The 11,233-nt window shown below is 41.6% G+C and overlaps 1 protein-coding gene across 1 annotated transcript in view; it reads right to left on the reverse strand.

Annotated features, from left to right (window-relative positions):
* Window positions 1–11,233, reverse strand: part of cmss1 (cms1 ribosomal small subunit homolog) — a 78,679-nt gene that overhangs the window by 19,406 nt on the left and 48,040 nt on the right. The gene's annotated exons all lie outside the window — the stretch shown is intronic.

Below are 11,233 nucleotides of genomic sequence, written 5' to 3' on the forward strand. Positions count from 1 at the left end.
TATTGATTAACCACATAAATAGGCATTAACAGCTCCTCAACACATGACTTCATAAAAGGTCAATAGGGTTCAGCTAATTCATTTGCTGTGTTTTTCCATCAGAGCTGAGCTTTAAGGCTTTGATCTCAGTGGTAATGGTTGGCTGTCTGAAACGTAACTCGGACTCATGTCACTAATAGAAAACCTTAAGTTATGATGTAATCTATATTCTGCTAGGTCTATGGCACAGAAACGTTGCCTAAATAATTGTACACCGACTTATTTGAAGTTGATTCAAACAATGTCATGTAAACAGGTCATGCAGGATGAAAGTTTCCTAATCTGCATGACTGCAGCAAATGTTTACTAAACAAACAAGAATGATGGAATTGTTGGGAGAGAGCCATTATTTTCCCTTTGTTGTGTTGGTTGTGGGTAAGAGAGCTCCTGGAACAAAGACTGTTGTTGGGTTCTATAACTCCTGCTCCTGGAACAAAGACTGTTGTTGGGTTCTATAACTCCTGCTCCTGGAACAAAGACTATTGTTGGGTTCTATAACTCCTGCTCCTGGAACAAAGACTGTTGTTGGGTTCTATAACTCCTGCAACAAAGACTGTTGTTGGGTTCTACAACTCCTGCTCCTGGAACCAATAATGTTGTTGGGTTCTACAACTGCAGCTGGAACCAAGACTGTTGGGTTTTAGAACTCCTGCTCCTGGAACCAAAGGAGTTGTTGGGTTCCAGAAATCCTTCTCTTGGAACCAAATGTGTTGTTGGGTTCTAGAACTTCTGCTAAAACAGGTGATCTACTGCACAACTGCTCCAATATGTCTGACACGTTTACTAGCTCTCTATAAAAGCAGAACACAGACAGAGAGAAATAAAAAGAGAAGTGAAGGACTCTCCTGCTGAGAAAGAGGTAACTGAGCCATTTTCTAACAGATGAGAGGTTAGGGGAAGGTGATGACAGCTTTGTTCCATTTTTAGAGGAGCTGAGCAGAAAAGTGACAGAGGGAACCAACTCATCCATCCTCCCTAGACAGTGACCACAGTAGGGCATAATCTTGACCATGGCACCTACACCCCAAAACCCCTATCCCCCAAAGTGTACGCCAGGGCATAATCCTGACAATCTACCAGTATCTACTCGAGGATCAATAACACTCTTCCATTTAACTCGGTTGTTTTTTAACTCATGCACCAGCTTGGTTGGACTGAGGTAGCAGCAGTATCATTTATCCGTCACAATAAGTCTTACAACCAGGCACGCCGTCACCTATACGTCAGCTTTTATAAAACACTGATTTAAGGAACGTTGATGTGTGCCAACTTAACCCTGGTTAACCCTGGCACGAGAGGAGCGGGAGGGACCCTCAACCTGAACCCAAGCCTCTCATAACAGCTGGGTATTCAAATCGGTGTATTGGGTGTGAATTGGTAGCGACAGGCTGGACAAGCCAGGCCTTCTCTCAGCCTTTTATTAATGGTTTATTAAACATGTACTAGACCTTTCCATGGTTAATTAGTTTAAATGGTTACATAACAGGGTTCAGAACGCCAGTGAATAAATGTGCATAGACTGAAGTCATGTTTATATTAATCAAGCTTTAAGATGGTATTTAAGAGGGCAGGCGAGTGGTGTGTGTGTTTCACCATGTACAATATTAAAGTTATTTAAAGGTTGGGTGCTGAACGGGTGTGTACACGTGACCATGTTTTTATTTCGACGTGTTAATGATTTTGGATCCCGGGGCAGCCTGTAGAAGGGGCAGATCGAGTCGACGCGGGCAGCTCTCCATGGTTAAGAAAATAAACCAAGGAGCCTGCCATTCTGTCTGCCAGGGAAAAGCCCTCAACTGGGTCCATGACGGACACAGACACTGGACATGTACTGGGCTGAACTTACACTTAGGCGTTTGTTGTGTATGAGCAAATGAGTCTGCATTTGTCTAGAGATTAAGCCTATAGGCTAGGCTATAAGCCGGAGTGCATATCTGAAAGTGTGTCCAGATGAGTACTGTGTGTGCGTGCAGAACTCAGCTGTGTGTCATCATTAGGCACAGGGAACACAAAAATGCAGGTGTAATGGAAAGCAGGATGGACAAGAGAACACGAACTAGTCCACGTGAAACACAGACCAGCAGATAGAAGATCATTTCTATTAACATACCCTGTTAAAGAATTCAGCTCAAACCCCCCCCCCCACACATCTACTGACAATGTAGGCCTGTGTATGTGACAGTTGCTTGTGCAGACCTCAGCCTTGTTCGTGTATCCTCCTAGATGGTAACTGTTCACCCAGCCCATTCCCTTGGAAACAGAGATGGAGTGTGTGTGTAGCGCTGTGACGGTCATGGCGTATCGTCAACATAACCGACAGCCGATGGGGGGGCATAACATTAGCAAACAAACAACACTAGCGCATTTAGGCCTAACTGTCTTGCTCATAGGCGGCATGTCAGTCTCAAGTTTGGGGAAGCAAATTTTCAGCATAAAAACTGTAAAGCATTCCATGCATCATCACATTTGCAAACGTATGTATGATAGCTGATAATTCCTAATGCGATTAGTAGTGATGCAACGATATTACATTCTTGGCCGATATCGATACAGTGAGGGAAAAAAGTATTTGATCCCCTGCTGATTTTGTACGTTTGCCCACTGACAAAGAAATGATCAGTCTATAATTTTAAATGGTAGGTTAATTTGAACAGTGAGAGACAGTAACAACAAAAAAATCCAGAAAAACGCATGTCAAAAATGTTATAAATTGATTTGCATTTTAATGAGGGAAATAAGTATTTGACCCCTCTGCAAAACATGATTTAGTACTTGGTGGCAAAACCCTTGTTGACAATAACAGAGGTCAGTCTTGTAGTTGGCCACCAGGTTTGCACACATCTCAGGAGGGATTTTGTCCCACTCCTCTTTGCAGATCTTCTCCAAGTCATTAAGGTTTCGAGGCTGACGTTTGGCAACTCGAACCTTCAGCTCCCTCCACAGATTTTCTATGGGATTAAGGTCTGGAGACTGGCTAGGCCACTCCAGGACCTTAATGTGCTTCTTCTTGAGCCACTCCTTTGTTGCCTTGGCCGTGTGTTTTGGGTCATTGTCATGCTGGAATACCCATCCACGACCCATTTTCAATGCCCTGGCTGAGGGAAGGAGGTTCTCACCCAAGATTTGAAGGTACATGGCCCCGTCCATCGTCCCTTTGATGCGGTGAAGTTGTCCTGTCCCCTTAGCAGAAAAACACCCCTAAAGCATAATGTTTCCACCTCCATGTTTGACAGTGGGGATGGTGTTCTTGGGGTCATAGGCAGCATTCCTCCTCCTCCAAACACGGCGAGTTGAGTTGATGCAAAAGAGCTCCATTTTGGTCTCATCTGACCACAACACTTTCACCCAGTTGTCCTCTGAATCATTCAGATGTTCATTGGCAAACTTCAGACGGGCATGTATATGTATTCTTGAGCAGGGGGACCTTGCGGGCGCTGCAGGATTTCAGTCCTTCACGGCGTAGTGTGTTACCAATTGTTTTCTTGGTGACTATGGTCCCAGCTGCCTTGAGATCATTGACAAGATCCTCCCGTGTAGTTCTGGGCTGATTCCTCACCATTCTCATGATCATTGCAACTCCACGAGGTGATATCTTGCATGGAGCCCCAGACCGAGGGAGATTGACAGTTCATTTGTGTTTCTTCCATTTGCGAATAATCGCACCAACTGTTGTCACCTTCTCACCAAGGTGCTTGGTGATGGTCTTGTAGCCCATTCCAGCCTTGTGTAGGTCTACAATCTTGTCCCTGACATCCTTGGAGAGCTCTTTGGTCTTGGCCATGGTGGAGAGTTTGGAATCTGATTGATTGCTTCTGTGGACAGGTGTCTTGTGTACAGGTAACAAACTGAGATTAGGAGCACTCCCTTTAAGAGTGTGCTCCTAATCTCAGCTCATTACCTGTATAAAAGACACCTCGGAGCCAGAAATCTTTGATTGAGAGGGGGTCAAATACTTATTTCCCTCATTAAAATGCAAATCAATTTATAACATTTTTGAAATGCGTTTTTCTGGATTTTTGTTGTTATTCTGTCTCTCACTGTTCAAATAAACCTACCATTAAAATTATAGACGATCATTTCTTTGTCAGTGGGCAAATGTATAAAATCAGCAGGGGATCAAATACTTTTTTCCCCTCACTGTATCTGATATTTAAAATTTTAGCGGCCTTTTAAACATTCTAGTACAGTTAAATAGATGCAGCGGTCTACGGCACTGCATCTCAGTGCAAGAGGTGTTACTACATTCCCTGGTTCGAATCCAGGCTGTATCACAGCCGGCCGTGATTGGAAGTCCCATAGGGCGGCGCACAATTGGCCCAGCGTTGTCCGGTGGAGGCCGTCATTGTAAATAAAATAAAAACTGACTTGCCTAGTTAAGGTTACACACGCACACACACACACACACACACACACACACACACACACACACACGCACACACGCCAACAAAATAACTTTATTGTTTGGATGTCCCCATTACCAGTAAAACATAATCAAAATCTATTTATTTCACTTAATTGCTGTGCTGTTTTGTTGTTCATTTGTTCAGTCATTTCATTCTCAACCAGGATTTCGATGGAACTCCGTTTGGGTCTTTGCATGTCAAAAAAGATACAGGTCAAATAACACTATTTGATGTGTCAAATAAGCCCGTTGATCAAATCAGGATCTGAATGTGACATAACGTCACATAACAATTTAACGCGTTCATACATTTTTTACGTAGTTATTACACATTGATTACACCATCACTCGTATTTCATATGTCACAACGATTCATCGAAACGTATGCTATGATGCTGGTAAAGTTGTCTCACGCACCTAAAGTGCTGGTCATTAAAAAGCTAGCTAACTCATGGGTGCAAATAATGTTCTTCCCCAAAAACATAGCAAAACAACATAATCGGTTTCAGTAGCTATCGTTAGCTAGCTAACTATATACAGTTGAAGTCGGAAGTTTACTACATACACTTAGGTTGGAGTCATTAAAACTCGTTTTTTCAACCACTCCACAAATTTATTGTTAACAAACTATAGTTTTGGCAAGTCAGTTAGGACATCTACTTTGTGCATGACACAAGTAATTTTTCCAACAATTGTTTACAGACAGAATATTTAATTTATAATTCACTGTATCACAATTCTAGTGGGTCAGAAGTTTACATACACTAAGTTGACTGTGCCTTTAACCTCTCTGGGCTAGGTGGGACACTCAACAGCCAGTTGAATCCCGTGGCGCGTTATTCAAATACCTTAGAAATGCTATTACTTCAATTTCTCAAACATATGACTATTTTACACCATTTTAAAGACAAGACTCTCGTTAATCTAACCACACTGTCCGATTTCAAAAAGGCTTTACAACGAAAGCAAAACATTAGATTGTCAGCAGAGTACTCAGCCAGAAATAATCAGACACCCATTTTTCAAGCTAGCATATAATGTCACATAAACCCAAACCACAGCTAAATGCAGCACTAACCTTTGATGATCTTCATCAGATGACAATCTTAGGACATTATGTTATACAATACATGCATGTCTGTTCAATCAAGTTCATATTTATATCAAAAAACAGCTTTTTACATTAGCAGGTGACTAGCATTCCCACCGAACACTTCCGGTGAATTTACTAAATTACTCACGATAAACGTTCACAAAAAGCATAACAATTATTTTAAGAATTATAGATACAGAACTCCTCTATGCACTCGATATGTCCGATTTTAAAATTGAATATTGCAAAATGTGCTTTCACCGAAAAGCTAAGTAGATAGCCCGGCATCACAGGGCTAGCTATTTAGACACCCAGCAAGTTTAGCACTCACCAAAGTCAGATTTACTATAAGAAAAATGTTATTACCTTTGCTGTCTTCGTCAGAATGCACTCCCAGGACTTCTACTTCAATAACAAATGTTGGTTTGGTCCCAAATAATCCATTATTGTATCCAAATAGCGGCGTTTTGTTCGTGCGTTCAAGACACTATCCGAAAGGGTAAATAAGGGTTACGAGCACGACGCATTTCGTGACAAAAAAAAGCTTAATATTCCATTACCGTACTTCGAAGCATGTCAACCGCTGTTTAAAATACATTTTTATGCTATTTTTCTCGTAAAAAAGCGATAATATTCCGACCGGGAAATCGTTTTTTATTACAAAGAGAGTGAAAGTAAAAGCATGCTATCCCCTCATGCACGAGCCTCAGTCTGATGGCCCTCTGATAGAGCACTTGCCAAACGCGCTAGTGTGTTTCAGCCTGGGCCTGGAATTACGTCATTCAGCCTTTTCCCGGGTTCTGAGAGCCTATGGGAGCCGTAGGAAGTGTCACGTCATGCCAGAGATACCCTGTTTTTGTTAGAGATGATCAAGGAGGGCAAGAAATGGTCAGACAGGCCACTTCCTGTAAGGAATCTTCTCAGGTTTTGGCCTGCCAAATGAGTTCTGTTATACTCACAGACACCATTCAAACAGTTTTAGAAACTTTAGGGTGTTTTCTATCCAAAGCCAATAATTATATGCATATTCTAGTTATTGGGCAGGAGTAGTAACCAGATTAAATCGGGTACGTTTTTTATCCGGCCGTGCAAATACTGCCCCCTAGCCCCAACAGGTTAAACAGCTTGGAAAATCCCCGAAAATTACGTCATGGCTTTAGAAGCTTCTGATAGGCTAATTGACATCATTTGATTCAATTGGAGGTGTACCTGTGGATGAATTTCAAGGCCTACCTTCAAACTCAGTGCCTCTTTGCTTGACATCATGGGAAAATCAAAAGAAATCAGCCAATACCTCAGAAAAAAAATTGTAGACCTCCACAAGTCTGGTTCATCCTTGGGAGCAATTTCCAAACACCTGAAGGTATCACGTTCATCTGTACAAACAATAGTACGCAAGTATAAACACCATGGGACCACGCAGCCGTCATACCACTCAGAACGGAGACGCCTTCTGTCTCCTAGAGATGAACGTACTTTGGTGTGAAAAGTGCAAATCAATCCCAGAACAACAGCAAATGACCTTGTGAAGATGCTGGAGGAAACAGGTACAAAAGTAAAACGAGTCCTATATCAACATAACCTGAAAGGCCGCTAAGCAAGGAAGAAGCCACTGCTCAAAAACTGCCATAAAATAGCCAGACTACGGTTTGAAACTGCACATGGGGACAAAGATCGTAATTTTTGGAGAAAACAAAAATAGAACTGTTTGGCCATAATGACCATCGTTATGTTTGGAGGAAAAAGGGGGAGGCTTGCAAGCCAAAGAATACCATCCCAACCGTGAAGCACGGGGGTGGCAGCATCATCTTGTGGGGTGCTTTGCTGCAGGAGGGACTGGTGCACTTCACAAAATAAATGGCATCATGAGGCAGGAAAACTACGTGGATATATTGAAGCAACATCTCAAGACATTAGTCAGGAAGTTAAAGCTTGGTCGCAAATGGGTCTTCCAAATGGACAATGACCCCAAGCATACTTCCAAAGTTGTGGCAAAATGGCTTAAGGACAACAAAGTCAAGGAGGAGTGGAGTGGCCATCACAAAGCCCTGACCTCAATCCCATAGATAATTTGCGGGCAGAACTGAAAAAGTGTGTGCGAGCAAGGAGGCCTACAAACCTGACTCAGTTACACCAGCTCTGTAAGGAGGAATGGGCCAAAATCCACCAACTTATTGTGGGAAGCTTGTGGAAGGCTACCCGAAACGTTTGACCCAAGTTAAACAATTTAAAGGCAATGCTACCAAATACTAATTGAGTGTATGTAAACTTCTGACCCACTTGGAATCTGAAATAAATAATTCCCTCTACTATTATTCTGACATTTCACATTCTTAAAATAAAGTGGTGATCCTAACTGACCTAAGACTGGGAATTTTTACTAGGATTAAATGTCAGGAACTGTGAAAAACTGAGTTAAAATTTACTTGGCTAAGGTGTATGTAAACTTCCCACTTCAACTGTAGCTAGGTGTAAAATAACCCTAATTTATAAGACAGTTCTTATTTTATCTTTCAATGACATTCACAACTCAACAATCATCTATTTGGTAGCTATGAGACCTGTTGGCAAAGATGACGATAACTAACCCTTTTATCTGTGGTGTTCACGAGCTGTGTTGGTCCCATGCTTCATAAGCTGAAATAAAAGATCCCAGAAATGTTCCATACACAAAAGGCTTATTTCTCTAACATTTTGTGCACAAATTAGTTAACAACCATGTTAGTGTGCCTTTGTCCTTTGCCAAGATAATCCATCACACTGACAGGTGTGGCATATCAAGAAGCTGATTAAACAACATGATCATTACACAGGTGCACCGTGTGCTGGGGACAATAAAATGTCACTCTAAAATGCGCAGTTTTGTCACACAACCCCACAGATGTCTCAAGTTTTAAGGGAGCGTGCAATTGGTATGCCGACTGCAGGAATGTCCGCCAGAGCTGTTGCCAGATAATTGAATGTTCATTTCTCTACCATAAGCCGCCTCCAATGTCGTTTAAGAGAATTTGGCAGTACGTCCAACCAGCCTCACAACCACAGACCACGTGTATGGCGTTGTGGGGGCGAGAGGTTTGCTCGCCCCATGGTGGCGGTGGGGTTATGGTATGGGCAGTCATAAGCTACGGACAACAAACACAATTGCATTTTATCAACGGTAATTTGAATGCACAAAGATACCGTGACAAGATCCCATTGTCATTGAGGCCCATTGTTGTGCAATTAATCCAGTGCCATCGCCTCATGTTTTAGCATGATAATGCACAGCTCCATGTCACAAGGATTTGTACACAATTCCTGGAAGCTGAAAATGTCCTAGTTCTTCCAAGGCCTGCATACTCACAATAGCATGTTTGGGATGCTCTGGATCGACGTGCACGACAGAGTGTTCCAGTTCCCACCAATATCCAGCAACTGAATAGGAGTGGGACAACATTCCACAGGCCACAATCAACAGCCTGATCAACTCTATGTGAAGGAGATGTGTCGCATTGCATGAGGAAAATGGTGGTGACACCAGATACTGACTGGTTCTCTGGTCTACGCCCCTACTTTTTTTTTTTAAAGGTATCTGTGACCAACAAATGCATATCTGTGTTCTCAGTCATGTGAAATCCATAGTTTGACTGATTTCCACACACACACTCAAAAGTTTGGGGTCACTTAGAAATGTCCTTGTTTTTGAAAGAAAAGCTATTTTTTGTCAATTAAAATAACATCAAATTGATCAGAAATATGGTGTAGACATTGTTAATGTTGTAAATTACTATTCTAGCTGGAAACGGCAGATTTGTTATGGAATATCTACAGAGGCCCATTATCATCAACCATCACTACTGTGTTCCAATGGCACGTTGTGTTAGCTAATCCAAGTTTATCATTTTAAAAGGCTAATTGATCATTAGAAAACCCTTTTGCAATTATATTAGCACAGCTGAAAACTGTAGTTCTGATTTAAAGAAGCAATAAAACTGTCCTTCTTTAGACTAGTTGAGTATCTGGAGCATCAGCATTTGTGGGTTCGATTAAAGGCTCAAAATGGCCAGAAACAAATAACTTTCTTCCGAAACTCGTCAGTCTATTCTTGTTCTGAGAAATTAAGGCTATTCCATGCGAGAAACGGCCAAGAAACTGAAGATCTCTTACAACGCTGCGTTCTACTCCCTTCACAGAACTGCGCAAACTGACTCTAACCAGATGATGTCCTTCCACAGGCATGACATGCTGGAGTGACGCTTCTATTCAAATGTTGTTGATCAGTAGGCTAATGTAAGTCCCAAATGAAAGCAAACAGACGGTCATCTGTAGCACCATAGTCTCCACTGATCAGCTAAAACAACCTTAATAATGCGATGCATGCACACACTCCTATTGAATATGCATTCACCTGTATTGTGAGTAGGCCTATGCCATCTTGATTGACCCAGTTTATCAAGAGTTTTCCCATTCAAATAAAACGATTACCATTATGTTGTTAGATTGTTTTTACCAAAGTAAAATGTATTGTTCGATTTTAAATTTAATGCATTAATACATATATGGCTGTCTCTGGGAAATGTCATCAACATTTTCGAATGTAATGACATTGAATATCGGCCATTGGCATCCTTGACCCCCACCCCAAAATACGTTTCACCCCCCCCCCCCCCCTTTCAATGAACTGAATTGACATTTACATTACATTTTACATTTTAGTCATTTAGCAGACGCTCTTATCCAGAGCGACTTACAGTAGTGAATGCATACATTTCATACAATTTCATAAATTTATTTTCTTATGTGCTGGCCCCCCGTGGGAATCGAACCCACAACCCTTGTGTTGCAAACACCATGCTCTACCAACTGAGCTACAGGGAAGGCTGACCTTCAAAGGTTTCTTTTTTCAGCAGATTTGCTGATCAAAAGATGTATACAGTTTTATAGACAGACTAAGTTAGCAAAACAATACCATATAATCAATAGTTAACACTCCCGCTATGGGTAAAGTATACCTACATAAAAATACCATTGATAAAACGTTGTATTACATGTTTGTTTTTTTATCAATGGTTTTGACAGGTTTTTTTTTCTCCTCATGTCGGTCTCCATCCAAAACCGTCAATACAATGGTTTTCCAATTACCATCACAGCCCTGTGTGTGTGTGCGCGCTGTGGACTGGCATTTGCGGCTGTGAGTCCTAGGTTGGAAGTACTTGCTGTTAGAATGGGACCTCATTAAAGGCTTACTTTATCATTCCTTCCATCCCAGTAAACGAGTGGAGCGAGGGAGGCCAGAGAAAATGAAGGCCAGATATCTCCATCTGTCTAAGTAGTCGATAAGGAGAGGATAACAACTTAGACAGCTCTGACACACACAATTGGATTTGTCACGACTTGTTTTTGCTGTACTTTTTTACATTGTAATTATTTGTGTACTTGTTTGACATTTTACTGCATTGTTATGAGCTAGTGACATTGGCATTATGCTGCACCTGCTATAACATCTGCTAAACTGTGTATGCACCAATAAACTTTGATTTAACAAATCACACACGCACACACACACAAAACCCCCTTTAATAATCTGTCTACTTTGGCTTCCTCTTTCAAACGACCTTATTGGACTGTTTTGATGACAGCATCCAGCTGTAGCCTACATTCCTACTCCCCCATTCTTGTGTTGTTGGGACATCGGACTAATCTTTCACTGCTGTGTAACT

Source organism: Salmo trutta, chromosome 24, assembly GCF_901001165.1.
Source record: "Salmo trutta chromosome 24, fSalTru1.1, whole genome shotgun sequence".
Lineage (NCBI taxonomy): Eukaryota > Metazoa > Chordata > Actinopteri > Salmoniformes > Salmonidae > Salmo > Salmo trutta.